Source organism: Pomacea canaliculata, linkage group LG8 (assembly GCF_003073045.1).
Source record: "Pomacea canaliculata isolate SZHN2017 linkage group LG8, ASM307304v1, whole genome shotgun sequence".
In the NCBI taxonomy this organism is placed as follows: Eukaryota; Metazoa; Mollusca; class Gastropoda; order Architaenioglossa; family Ampullariidae; genus Pomacea; species Pomacea canaliculata.
The window spans coordinates 11,458,138-11,472,818 of record NC_037597.1 but is presented as its reverse complement, the minus strand read 5'-3'; the positions used below and the strand labels follow the sequence as shown (position 1 = coordinate 11,472,818).

At 41.7% G+C, this 14,681-nt stretch overlaps 1 protein-coding gene across 5 annotated transcripts in view; it reads right to left on the bottom strand.

Moving 5' to 3' along the window:
* LOC112570893 overlaps positions 1 to 12,377 on the bottom strand; it is a 52,061-nt gene extending 39,684 nt beyond the window's left edge. For 2 of the 5 annotated variants that reach the window (XM_025249600.1, XM_025249597.1), the window contains exon 1: positions 634 to 2,112. The gene's annotated coding sequence lies outside the window, so the exon portion shown is untranslated. Of the gene's footprint in view, positions 1 to 633; positions 2,113 to 6,977; positions 7,475 to 11,003; positions 11,144 to 12,087 lie in introns of those variants that run through there. The other 3 variants (XM_025249601.1, XM_025249603.1, XM_025249602.1) reach the window with 3 other exon arrangements.
* Between the last annotated feature and the right edge of the window lie 2,304 nt (positions 12,378 to 14,681).

The window sequence follows — 14,681 nt, the reverse complement described above, 5'->3', positions numbered from 1 at the left end:
GCAGGAAAACACGCGGTGATATGTCAGGTATTTTATATGTGATTTTTGTTTGTTTTGTTTTGTTCCATGTATCTGTGTAAGCTGTAAGTGCACTAGCAGTGCATTCCGTCCTTCGGATCAAAATACTGCTACAGGACGCTTGCCAAAGTAGAAATACTGGGAATTCTGGCAGAAAGAGGTCCTAATATCTCTACGCCTATGATGATTTTTTTTTCCAATGGATAAGACTTGCGAACGACTGGAGGAAATGGGGTTTAGCCGCGATATAAACAAGATGCGCCTGGACGAATAAGTAGTCACACAAAGAGGGAGAGAGAGAAAGAGTTTGGTAAGAAAAGGTATCCTTTCATGCATTCATTAAACGTTTGAGTTGCTAGTTGTTGCTATGAACCGCTCCCGTCCCGTGAACAATTATAATAAACTCTTACTGCCCCTAGTTCCTGTGACCTTTGGCAGCAGTTGTGTTTACAAAATAATATCATAGTCTCTACAACCACCACCTACTAATCTGCGTAAAATAAATTTTAACCACTAACTGCATACCATTTGGGATGCTTTTTCTTGTTAGTGTGACAGAATTCTTTATCTGCTGTTTAAATAATTCTGTGTATAAAGACTAAAGTATACACCTACCTATCTCGCAGCCAGACGTTCAGTGCGATGTGTCTCTGTATCTCTGTCGTCCTGGCACGCACCGGAAACTCACGCATGACTGGTTCAAGCCCTGGGATATGAGCAATGAGGCAGGAACATAGTTCCGACGGAGTTTTTGAAGTCTTAGTCACTGGGAAACCATTGTCGTGTGACGCTGGGCAGCGTCTTGTGTTGGTTTCCTTCTGTCTGCTGAGGATAGTCTTACCTACACACAACGCACGGATCTCACCTGCCACCTGTCACGTGGCGACACGCTGGGTGACGTATGTACAGCCTGTGACAGCTGTCTTCCCCTAGACGAGGGCGGGGTACAGCAACAATACCTGGTTGACGACCAGCAATTCATCTATCATTAGTCGCACCCCCTTCAACTTCTCTTCTCCAGTCTTTTCTGTTCACCAGCGCTGTCGTGAGATGCGACTTGGTTGAGAATCACCTACCTGCGCCTGATCCCGCACACCTAGGCAGTCAGTCTCTACGAAACTAAACCGCTGATCTCGTGTGGAGGTGGGACAATCCCTCGGCCTGTTTCCCCACCCCTCCCTCCAACGAAAGAGAGAGAGCCCCATCAGTCGTGCTCTCCTCACCGCCTGACGAACCTCTTCCCCCGGCGCTGTGCGACTGCAGGCAGCCCTCACCCTCCGTCCTACACTTAGTGTCGCACGCCTCACCTGTGAGTAACGCAGTTGGCAGCCTGCAGGCAGACACCGCAGCATTGAGGGAGGGATGGAAGGGAGAGGTGGTGGTGGTAGGAAAGAATAATGGCTGGCAGTTAATTGTCTGGACGGTGGGAAGCACCTTCGTGGCGAGTTGTGACGGCTTTACTACTTGAGTCTGTTAGGGTGCACTGAGCGTTGGAGACTGGCTCCTACAGTAAGGGTGGTGGTGTGTAGGCTACTCCTATGCTCTCCTTCTCCCCGTCCCCACAACCCCGAGGACCCTCGTAACGATGTTTCGCAGAAGGACCACTTTGTTCGGTTAACTGGGAACTAAAACTCGTGTTCATCCACGTCCTCTTGTCAGCCATTTCCCTCTCCCTCTGCCTTCCCCTCCTCTCGAAAACCTGCGTGTCCGCCTGTCGTCTGCAGCAGCACCTGAGCTCCGTCATAAGCGCTGTCTTCCTTTATTTGAGAAAGATAATGAACGGTTGCTGGTTGCCACAACGACATAATGTTATTAGGCGGAAAGTAGACCAAAAACAAGAAAAACTGCCCTAATTTTTTTTTTTTTTTTTTTTGGGATGGGGAGAAGTAGGGTGGTTACTTCCACAGAGATGGGTTTCTATATTGGTAACAAGCGGTTGTGAGATCGCATCCTACACAAAGACTTTTATCCTACGAAATGTGAAAATTGCTAATCACTCCTTCCCCTGCTCTCTCCCTCCTTCCCCGTCTTAGCTCGTGCACATCAGGCCTTTCGCGAACAACAGACATCCACAAGTCATTAAAAACAAACTGCGCTCCTCCTATCCTCCCATCCAGGATGCAACGCATGCGTAGTAAAAGCTTCCGTCAGCTGTGGCTGCGGCACTACAGGCGACAGGCATCATTGGCACCAGGAACTTTGGTGTTCAACACACTTTACTCATGAGCTGCTCAACATAGCAACCATTCTGCTGTTGCCATATAATACTCTAATGATATATTTACTTCAATCTTACTGATATGTCACACAGTCCGCTGTTCTGTACTTCAGACAATTCACTATTACTATTCTGCGCGAGCAAATATACATATAGATACAAATGACATCATATATTTGTGAAGAAATATAATTTTTTAAAAAGCAAAAAATATGTCTTAGTTAATATGCAGATATCGGATAATTATATCATAATTAATATATATATAAATCAGCAAAGCAGTTAACACACACCTTAAAATAAATCCAAATATGTTTTCCAAGATGGCATCCTGACTCAACAAATTTAATGGTTAAGCTCAGTGGCTTCAAAGCGAATCGACATATTATTTTCGACGATTTAAGTGTAATAAATTAAGGTATATAACAGATTCAAGTATTAGTCCAAATTTTCCCTTCTGTAAGACTATTGAAGAAACGGAATTACATTTTTTTATTGTGTTGTCCGTAGTATACTAGATTGAAAAAAATCCAAATGTTGGCGCTACCCATCCCTTTCTCATTTTTCTGTACTCATGTCAGATAACCAACGCAGTATTACAAGTCGTCTACCAACTTACATATACAGTGTATCCTTTAGGAACTGCAGGGTAGAACTTTAATGTTAGACTGAAAAACTGGCACAAGACTGAAAAAACAACTTTAATTTGTTGCTACCTTTCGTCCATTTGTTATTATCAATCAGGATACCGACTAATAATTTATATTATCATTAATAATAGCAACTCATAACTTACTGCGAAGTTTATGCTCAGATTCTGATTTTACCAAACAACATTATTTCTTGTCCTTTCCTGTCGTGTTGGTTGCTGATATATTTCTTTTTACTTGCAGTGAGCATCTTTATGGATATCCGCGATTAAGAAGAATACATCATCCTTTCGGATGCGACTTTGGAGAACACCCTTCCCCGGCAAATATTTCGACGAATAATAGGAGTACAGGCTACGTAAGCACTTAGGCTTGTTGGCGGTTGTAAAGCGGTTAGCAACATGCGAGGTGGGGTATGTGCAGCATCAACCTTAGAAACTTCACACCGAGCCCCACGACAAGGTGTCCTCAGCTAAGAACGACGATCGGTCTTCACTTTCTCACACTCTGACAACCGACAAATGCTGTTCGTTCTCTCTGTGTGTCCGTCTCTCTGTCCGTCACTATCTGTCTGTACCTGGCATCTCTAACTTTTCTCTTTCTCGCGTTCCCTCACTCCTTTATCTCTGTAGAATGTGCTCATCTATAACATTTACTCTCATCTCTTGTTCTTGTTTTGTGGTTCATCTATATTATTTGTTTTCCTGCCCCACGTCTGCTGTCCCTTAGGAGTGTGAGTATGCACTTTACAAATTTTGCATTTATTATTATCATTATTATTATTAATATTAATTATTGTTAATTATTATATTATTGAGGTCAAATGTCCACTAAGCTTTCTGCACTATTTTCTACAAAAAAAAATAATAATAATATCTCAGACTCAATATACCCATATCAAGAATCGACTTATTAAAGAGGAGCCTGAACTATTCAGGTAGCGTCACATTCTTGTACATATTCTAATGTTCTCTCTTTAATACATTTCTTTTATAGTTAAGTAGTGTTTAAGTTTCCTTTCCTTAGATCGAGGGCTACATGTAAAAAAGCATAAATTTGATTATTCTGTTACCATCGTAAATAAAGATTTGTCATTTCTCTCTCTCCATCGCTTCTTTAGTTCTTTTAAGATGACACTCTAAATGGAAATTAATTTATCAGTTATAACAACAACCACGTTTAGAGATACTTTTATCAAACTCCGTTTGGGTATTCACGATTTAAACGTTAATAAGAGGCAAACCTATTATTAAGAGGTTTCTGTAGCTTATATATTCTATTCAGTTATAGAACACGAGCTACATGGAAAAAATCAACAATATAAGAAAGGTGATCCTAACATCCCAGGCAGATATATAGGTGTTATCTTGACAAGCACTGTAAGCAAAATCTTTGACCCATCGATAGTACTGTAATACCCAGAGCGCCTCATAGAATGGCAGATTAACTTCATCATAAAGATTAAGATTACTGAACACCAGCAGGCTACAGAAGTGAATGTAGCAGCACCATTGACCATATTTATCCAAATCTTTCAGTTCGAAACTCTTAATTATGAAAAGCTGTCACTGATTTCAAGAAAGCAATGGATTCGGTCAATAGGAGCACCGCATCATCCGTGGTTATAAACGTTTGGGTCAAGGGTCAACTGCTGCTTTAAAAGAAATTTAACAATCTTTCCACAGTAGATTGACAGACGAATGAAAGAGTAAAGTATTTCTCATATTCCAAAGGTGAGAGTAAACAAGATTGTAAAGTTCATTGATCTTTTGTTTTTTCAATTTTATTTGTACACTCCTCTTAGAGATTTCTAACTCTGGTAAACAAGGTGTGCAGCTTTTTTCAGGCGCCATTGAATTCTGCCTACTACTTTTTTGCTGATTACTTCATTCTGTTATCGGAAACTCCGGTTGTGTTACAAAATCACTGAAACTGCCTGCAGTTTGGAACTGATAGGATTGAATTAAAAGTGAATCTGACTAAAAAATAATACGACAGGGTTCATGAAAGGTTAATACTGCCAACGAGAAATGAATGAACGGAAATATAGTTATAAGCTCTAAGAAACATTTGAGCGTATTTTTTTTTTTTTTTTTTTCAAATAACATTTATTTTCCATTAACACATTGCATTACATGACAAAATCATCCAAATCATATTCCTTGAATTATAACGAGCATACATAACAATATCACAAACATTAAATAGTGCCAGACATTTTTGCCCCCAACATTTTTGTGCAGGACTCTGATTTAAAGTAATTTCAATATACTATCTAGTATCTAACAATTAAACTAGCTTTCTTTTTAACAACATATATAAACATTTATTTTTTTCCTTATTATTATTTGCACATTATTTTATTTATTTATTTTTGAAATATAAACATTTATTCTTCATTTACCTATTAATCATATGGCATATTCTATGTTTACGCCATTCACTCCATTGCACTATACCATATATAACAATATAAAAGACATATAAGGTAGTGTATATCAACATTTGAGCGTATTATTAACTATCAAGCTGATCAAGACCAAGACACTGTTATACTTCTGTAATAAAGCTAAGATTATAGTTGTTAAAATTGTGAAAAAACTGGGAACTTAATTGCTTCTATTTAAATAGCACGAGCGCCTGTTCTTACCTACAACATGAAATCGAAGGAAGAAAATAAACTGAAAATGAAGTCCCTAAATCATTCTTGAGAGAGCTCCCAACACTTGTCAAACAAGACGTGGAGAGACTAGACAGTGTATGTATATGTATGTGTATGTGTATGTGTACGTGTACGTGTATGTGTATGTGTATGTGTATGTGTATGTGTATGTGTATGTGTATGCGTGTGTGTGCGCGTACTAGTCAAATTACATTGAGGTGTAAAGCAATAAGTACACAAGTATGTTGCAGCGATGCTGAAGCAAACTTTAAATTCATGTGGTCACTGTTTTTAGATATAAGAATACTGGAAAAAAATTCCATTTCGAATACAGGTCTCTTAGCTAAAGCATCGGGCAGCCTGGTGTTGTAACTAATGAATACGACACTACATGCGACAGGTGTAGAGCAGAGTGTGACAAGTTCACTTCCCATTCAAGGATGATGCTTATGGTGGAATCGGACTAAAAATATGCATCTAAGAGACATTAATAATCCAATTTGAGAATTAGATTACCTTCCTCTAAGGACATAAGAAACCATTAATGGCTGGGCTGCTTATGGAAGACAGACAAGCAGACAGACAGACACTAACAGTTTTGCCTACTAGCATTCTTCTAGTATATTTTAGCCTCCTAGACCTTTTTATGTACATCTAGGAAGAAACAGTGGCCAGTCACAATCAGGTCTTGCGGGCGAACAGTTCCTTTATGTGTCCCTTATCGCCATTAAATCACGGGGATCGAGTCTGGAGCCACACTCGTGCGAATGGCAATGAGCTGCGAAAGGTATCACTCTCGTCAAGTGGTTTCATCCGAGCGTAAGAACTCTAGTCGCCCGCAGTGCAGCCAATCAGCACAACTATACGTCTTCCGCCTACACGCCGCAGTGCGCCTGCGCACTCAAGAACAACAACTGCTAAGCGAAAGGAGGCTAGAGTTATCTCCCTGCTGTGATGACGTGGACTCCGCATTTCTTGTTAGGTAGATCGGTTCTTTTTGGACTGGAATGTGACTGTTCATCCTTGCTAAAATAAACGGTAGACGGATGCATTGCTGAAAGACAAGTGAGAAGGATTGCGAAGATAGAAAAAGGGAGTTAAGATTCTATTTTTAAATTGTTAGTTTATTCTTCAACGATGCAATCATTGCTCCACCCAAACACTAAATTATGAGGTGCGTAATAATTATTGAAAGATTGTTTGCTAAAGACGAAAAAGCCGGAGGTAAGTCAGCAGTGGATGAAATGAGGAATTATTCTATCCTTAGCTTCACCTGATGCAAACAAGGTGAAACTCCACTATCAAAACGTAGGCTGAGTTAAAAACAACAACATTACAACAACAACAACAACAACAACAACAACAACAAACAAGCAAAGCAAACAAGCAAAAAACAAAGACCTCGAAAACCAAATGTTGTGGCACTCACCATTTTATCCAGTTCAGACCATTTGTTCTCCCTGTCGTACACCATGGAGGCAAGAGGAAGCAAGAATCTTGTCTCACTTCGCCTCTCCCCTGCATTCAGCTGTCCCATTCCAGCGACATTACTTCAGGCACAATGGGGCGCACAGCACCATGAAAGAGGGATTTTTCATCTTGCCGGCACGAGAATCCGCTCTTTGTGCTCCCGAGGAGTGAGATGGCAGATTATAAAAATAATATAAAAAGTTGTATCGTTCCGTCTGAAGCAGTTCTTAAAGAGAACCTCAGTATGACTAAGAGCTGCAATGCAGCAATTGAAAGAATCCCAGCTGGAAGAAAACTACTGTAAGGTTGAAAGTGAGGAGTGAAGAGCAAGTAGCTGGTACACTTACTCTTTCTCTGGAGATGGATGAGGCACAAATGCCAGAGCCTCTCCGAGGTTTGCTAGAAGGTTGAAAGTGCAGAAGGGTGGACGGAAAGGTTTAAGAAAAAAGCTAGAGCAAAAAAAAAAAAAAGGAAAGAAAGAGAGAGAGAAGGAGATGCACGTGAAAAAGGAAACGAACCAGAGAGAGATGGGAGGGGGTGGATGTTGCAGTTCAGGATTCCATGATGGTGGAGGGGAGGGGGATGAGAGACTGGTTTCCAAGGGGTGTGTGATGGGAGGGGAGGTTGAAAAAAAGGAGACATGGTGGTGGTTGTGACGGTTGTTTTCTCTTTGAACGGAGGGCGCTTAATTCCCACGCATGCAAGAGTGGACGGAAGGAGGGTAGAACCCGCTTGAACCTCCAACCAGTCGGAGCATCGCCATGCTGAGAAAGACACTCGTCAGGGTACAGGCGCGCGTGCGCACGCGGTGTGCTGCGAAATCGAAGCTGACGTAACATACTTAAGCGTAATGACCACGGGATGAACTTCAAAAAACTGTGTGGCAAAGATAAAAATGACAGAAGAATAAGCGATGGAAAGCCGGGAGAGAAATGTAATTAAAAGCCTATTGTACGCAAGGAGAGGCCACACACAGTAAGCTCCAGTTGATGTGTTCCCGATGTCAACGCTTGAGAAATCACTGCTCAAAACTGCTCTGAGAAGACAGAAAAAAGGAAAAAAATATTATCAAGTTAGATTAATAGAAGTGAATAATACTTTATTATGAAATGGTCAATAGATGGCTGCATGTATCATAATGTCGAGCGGGGGAGGGAGAGACAGAGAGCGTACTTCTTCAACCTTGCTTTCAATACTGTCTCTGTCTCTCAACCACCACCCCGCTCTCTCTGTCTCCCTCTCTCACAAAATCGCACGCCTGTTTCTGTGTCTCCCTCATTTACTTTTCAATGCTAGTATACTCTTTATGTCATATGCCTGCGCCATTTCTGTTCGGTTGTATCAGTTGTCTGTATTCCGACAGGATGATGATGATGGAGTTTTGTAGCGCGCTAGTATCCGCATCAAAGATGCGCTCAATGCGCGGTGATCCCAAGCAGCCACCAAACTGCAGGTCTCAATAAGTTAAACAAGTGAGTCTTAAGATTTTTCTTGAAAGATGCAATACTATCAGACTCCTTGGTCGAGAGGGGAAGCGAGTTCCACAAAAGCGGGGCTACATTGGAGAAGGACCAAACAGGACAACATGAGGACGAGGAGCGTCTACGAACTTGAGCTCTGCAGCCCTCCTCAGTCTAGAAGCTAGAGCTGCTCACAGGAATACAGCTTCTGAAACTGAAGGGGCGAGGTTGGGAGATGTAAAATCATGATGCAGGCAGCACACCTGACAGAGAAAGTTCTCCCACCGTGCTCAACCTTATCGTTGGGCAACCAACCTGTCATGTACCCACGGGCGCGTGGTTTATCCATCCCCAGAGGATGGTGCCATAGCTCTTCCAAAGGAGTATGCAAGAAAACGGGGTAAGCAGTCTTTTATCATGACTATGGTCGAGGAAAAATACCCCTAGAGAGTGTGAATCGACCGATGGATTAAAGCCAAAGGAAAATGAAAAACACACGGTTCACTAACGTAACATGTTTTATTTTGAATAAACATGCTGACAGTAGCTGAACCTTTATCATTTCCCATAATTTTATTTCCTCCACTGAAATAAGAAATTTAGGTCCAGCCTTAGCAGACGAGATGATTAACGGCGCAAGGTGCAAGGAAAGCTACACAATACTCGCCGACTAGGTTTCAAAATACCTTCATTATCTAATACTACAACAGTTTGAAAATATTTCGCAAATATTGTTGACATGCTTTCTTCATGTTAATCACAGGACTTAAACGTGAACGAGACCGCGGTCTGATGACAGTTTGTGATCTGTAAGTGTTCTTGGGGTGGATAAATGATGTGGGATACATCTGATGGCCGTATGATGGTTTGTCTAGGTATAAATGTGTTGTATACCATATGATTAGGGGTATCTGTCGGTCTGCGTGATATTACAGCGCACTGAGCTCCATTTTATGAGAGGAAAAGAGCTATACATGTCATCCTCCTCCTCCTCCTCCTCCTCCTCATCATCATCATCATCATCATCATCATCATCATCATCATCATCATCATGCCACTGTACCATTCTGATAATGGGGAAATGGAAAAGCCTATAAAAGACTGCACCAGGACGGATCAATCGCAGCGTCAGCTGCTACAGTAATAATAATTAAACATTTCTGTCGAGCCTTTTCCTGCTGGCAGCAAGTTTAATGACATACACAAATGGCTTAGTATGACCTCGGCCTCACACACATACACACAGGTTAAAAGCATCATTAGGATAGTTATGCAATCAGCACACAGGGACGACTACCACATGCTGTCCAGAGAACAGTAGAGTCCTTGGGGAGGGTGCAGACAACAGACTGAACAGCCACGTGTGGAAAGATGAGGGTGGCGCAGTATCATGCCTACCCGTCTAACCAGGACAAGACAATTAAAAACGTACAAAGATGTGGTGTACACATACCAACAAAGCCTCACAAAGAGACTACACTTCATTGGAAGGGTGTACAGAAGATATTGGGTAGTGACTATATAGTTTTAGTAGTTGTTTTCTTTATGGAAATGAGAGAAGGGGGATACAGAGCAAGGTCAGGCGCTTTCGAACATAACACGCACGCCTAGACACACAAGTACACTCACAGACTCACTGGAGTCCCTAAGGATGCCACAATCATGCAGAATATGAACAGTCATGGTGTGGAAAAATGTCACGAAGCGACCTCTGGTGAGAACCATCTTCCTCATAGCCGATCTCTAGCGTCTTCGCCTTGCAGTGACCTTTGCACCATGTCATGCTGCCCATGACAAATAGACAGAAACCTTTTCACCTTCCAGCTTCGGATATTCATGCAACGCACACTTCCCCTCTTATTCTGTCCCCCACCCAGCAGAACCGCCCCCTGCCACCATCCATTTTCCCCCCAACTCCTCTGTCTCGCCTTCGCAGCTTCCTTTACAGCCCTTTGTCCTTGCAGCCTCGCACTGAGCACGGGACTGTCTAACCTGCGTCCTGGGCCCAGGCCTGGCGAAGCTCGGGACAAACACACTAATATGCAGCCAAAATCCGCATTCGCTGCTTCCTAAACACCTGTCATTTGCCCAGCACAAATACATTATCGACTGAGCATCACGTTCGGCAAAGAGAAATAAGGCGAGGGCACTGCTGGACGTCTTGCTGCCACTCGTTGGTTATGAGAAGCTGGGAACATCTTTGCCTTTAGTTGCTGTCATCTGCACCGACTTTTATCTTAGGGTTTTATCCCTCACCCTTCTCTCACATCTTTCTCGTTATCATTTTCTCTTCATCTCCTATCAACGTACTCTTTTGCCGGTTTCAGTGCTTATCCTCTAGCAGCCTGATAACAACAGGTGATATTAATGTTCACGAGTTGTACAGACAGCACCCACTGATGTGTACATGCTTGGATGGGAAACATATGCCATCCCATGGGTAAGGTTAGGTCGATTCCTTCATAAAACTGTACTAAAACTAGTCACCCTCACCAAGCTGGACTCACCTGCACAGCTCGACTCACCTTCACAATGTAGCCTGGTCCACGCTCCCGACACTCTCTCGAGCAAAGGAGAACTCAATCTTGACTTGAGTCTCAGACTAGAACTCGTAAGCTGAAGATGGCAATGTATTCCATGAAAATGCATAAGCAAGTATCTGCGCAAATGCATGGGGTTGCAATCTGACGATCGTTTTCATAAATTCTCGCTATCTCTCGCGGTTCTCTGCCACTCTCGTGCCCATGCACCTGGTGCCTCTTGTTTCCACCCCGCGCAGGAACAGAAAGACCAGCCCTCATCTCGTCTGAGGGCGTGATCCATGTGGCTCGTAGCCACCTGATGAAAACAGATTACCCTACAATACTCCCTTTTCAGACCTACCCTCCCAACTTGGGTCTCCTTGTACGAGCGACCAGTGCGTGCAGACGACACCATCAGATCGAGGTATGTAGTGGGGAGATAGGTGCAAGGGACCGGGGACCACCTTGCTGAATAGTTACGAGAAGCAGCTATATATTATGACCAGATTAACTGACTGCTTCGTCTTAGCCATCCAACAAGCACTGCGACGTCTGGTGCACGTGGTCCATGTGGCTCGCTCGATGGTTACCGGTCTACAAGAATGCAGAACTTTTTTGTGGAAACTACAGAACAAGAATAGCATTTATCGAACTGGTTGAATCATCCACCCCTCACTCCCACTCTCATTCTCGAAATAGGGGCCTCAGACCTCACCACTATCTATTCTAAAAGTGGGAATGGGGGAATATTCTCAAATTTCGAAAAACAGCATCTTTCAAGGGTCAATAATCAAATGATTTTTTCTTTTTTTTTTTTTTTTTTTTTTTTAGAAGATTAGTTTTGGAGTTTTGTAGACCCCTAAACCACATCAGCTAAAATAACCATTAAAAATGTCGATAAAAATCCCAAAACAACGAAAAGAATGTTCTGCTCCCGACCACAGGCAACTAGCTACTCCCTTGTTTAAATTCTTAAAACTTGTTTTTCAATCAGTCGCTGAACTTTTTTTATTTGTGTGTGTGATGAGAGAGAGAGACAGACAAATAATTTGATTTTTTTAAATCATTAAAATCAATAATGACATACCTTAGCACAAAGCAGATGTAGATAACGAGGCGAAGGGCCGATGACAGGCGCTGGCTGCTGACTCAGGCCCAGCACCACACGCAGCAGCCATCTAAGGGCGAAAACCGAACTGACAGGTTCGCTCACCCAAAAGTCTACACGAGTCATCGTTCGTGGTGAGAGAGCATGCAGCACACACGGCGCGCGTGTTGACATGCATGTCGCGTGTTGTGACAGGATGGTGACTACGCACGTGCTTTGTGCTCTGGGATGCACACAGGTAGGCAGGTCTTGAAGACACTCACTTGTAATCTGTTGCACGCTGACAGTAAACAACTCGAGGAGCGAATTTAAAAAAAAAACTGTTAATGTAGAGTGAGAGGTGAAACATCATTTACTTGACTGTCATCTCAATTCAGTTACAACAATGAGAATCCTTTTAAAAATTAGTGGTCAAACATTTCTTATAAATTGATGCTATTTGTGTGCGTGTGTGTGTGAGAGAGAGAAGAGAAAGAGTGTGTGCGTGCGCGCCCGCTTAAGTATGTTTGTTTGATATTTTATATCTTTGCATATTCTATCAGTCCGAGTATTTTACCACCAAACTGTGTTAAAAAGCATTAAATTGCTTACAACAGTTACAACCATACTATGGTAAAGAAGGAAACCATTCTTTATACTCGCAACTTCAGCACTTCACTACATTTAACTCTAAGAAGGTGTGAAGAAATGAATATGAATAAAGGAAGGAGAAAAGTATAAAAACAGGTTAAAACCAACTCTTAACCTTTTTTTTTTCTTTCTGGAGGTCGTTTGGGTTGTCGTCGTTAGGGATCAAACTTTCTCGGTGCCAGCATTGTTTGGAACTGGGGTGCATAAATTCTCTTCCTCGCTACTTTACCCCTGGCTAAATTTACCTTGCTTCCAACTCTCTATCAAACCAATTAACCACTCCTAGTAATCAAACCACACGACTATTCGACACCAGTAGACAAAATCACACGATAATCACACGATAATCCACTTCCAAAAAAAAAAAGAGGTAAGTAAATACTGTTGTCGAAGCTCCTTCAGCCATACTATACATTTCTGTTTTATTCCTTCCTGTTGTAAAATCATTTTTTTTTTTTGTAAATTTTTGATAAATCATTGCATCTACTTCGATATGTCGATATGTGTGCGTGGGTGCATGCGTGCGTACGTGCACGCGCGCGCACACACACACACGTACATATATACGGACACACAGACTATAAGCATACTTTGCGCAACTAAAGACCGAGGATAATAGAGACAAACGTATATACAAGAGAATAAGACATCAATGAAGTCTGTTAAGTTTGTTCTATTTTTCGAGTGAAGAATGTCGCGATAAGAAGCTGGCAGACAACGCCTCTCATCACAATTCATTTTTTTAACGCTTTACTAACGTTTTCTACTTTTATAAGTCAAAAGTGATCTTAAAAGTGAAACAGCAAACGTTTATGACAAAGGGTCAGTAATAGGAAAATTCTTGTTACAAACCTATTTCCTTTCTGATCTCCATGTCATGGTAATGAGATCCGGACCTTCCACCTTTCGGGTCTGAGCGATTCGGACTGCGACTATTCTTCATCCTTCGTCTCATACTGGGAATTACAGGCGGCAAGTATGGGTAACGGCCACAATTAGGAACATTGATTTCTAAACGTTTTGATGCATGAGGGTGGAAAGACAGTCTGAGATGGAAGCCGGGGTTGCGAACTTCAATTATCATGTAAAATGAGGCACAAGGACCGAGACAGACACCGGAAGCGGAAGGAAGCTGAAAATAAATCAACTTTCCATGAAGCAATTTCTCTACAGCTTTGAATTCTTTCATAGGTATCAATAGACGGGTGCAATAAAAATCATCGCAGAGCCACAAAATAAATTAGTTTGAGTCCACGTAGCACAACACATGTGTGTACAACCTACTACCAAGTGAAAGTATATGTCACATGTTTTACTATGTCTAATATATTGTTTTGTGTAACTTGTTTTACTGTTTGCAATATCTTTTCTCTTGCAAATGTACACTACAGTTTACATTAACAAATATACTGTGTGCAACGTGTTCATTTCTTTGACATCTATGTTCTTTTACAAGAGTACAATAATGGATTAGAATTTAAGTATTTACTTCTCTTAATTATTTGTTTAGTTTTGACAACAATAATTTTCTTGTTTCACAGAAGTAATTAAAATCCTAAGACAATTTGTTTAGGATAATTATCGTATTTGCCTCAGTAAGAAGCATTAAACAGTTTCAAACAAGAAATTCACTAAACCTTTTTACTTTCTACCTTCTTGTGCTCCTCTACTTGATTTGTGTCCAACTGTAGTGGAAGAAGTAAGAATATAAACAAAATCAAAGAGACATCAGGATGCTGATCAATTCTGTTTAATGTCCTGACGTCACATGACGGTCGCGGAGGTCATTTCCGGGCGAGGTTTAGGAAGCCTGCAGACAGCCATTTACATCGGTAAAAAGGTGACTTCAGAGACACGACAGTGTTTTAAACTTCCATTTCGTCCGATGCGTAAATGAGAATAAATACGTTTTAATCAGCCGAACATCGCAGGACATGTCTCCC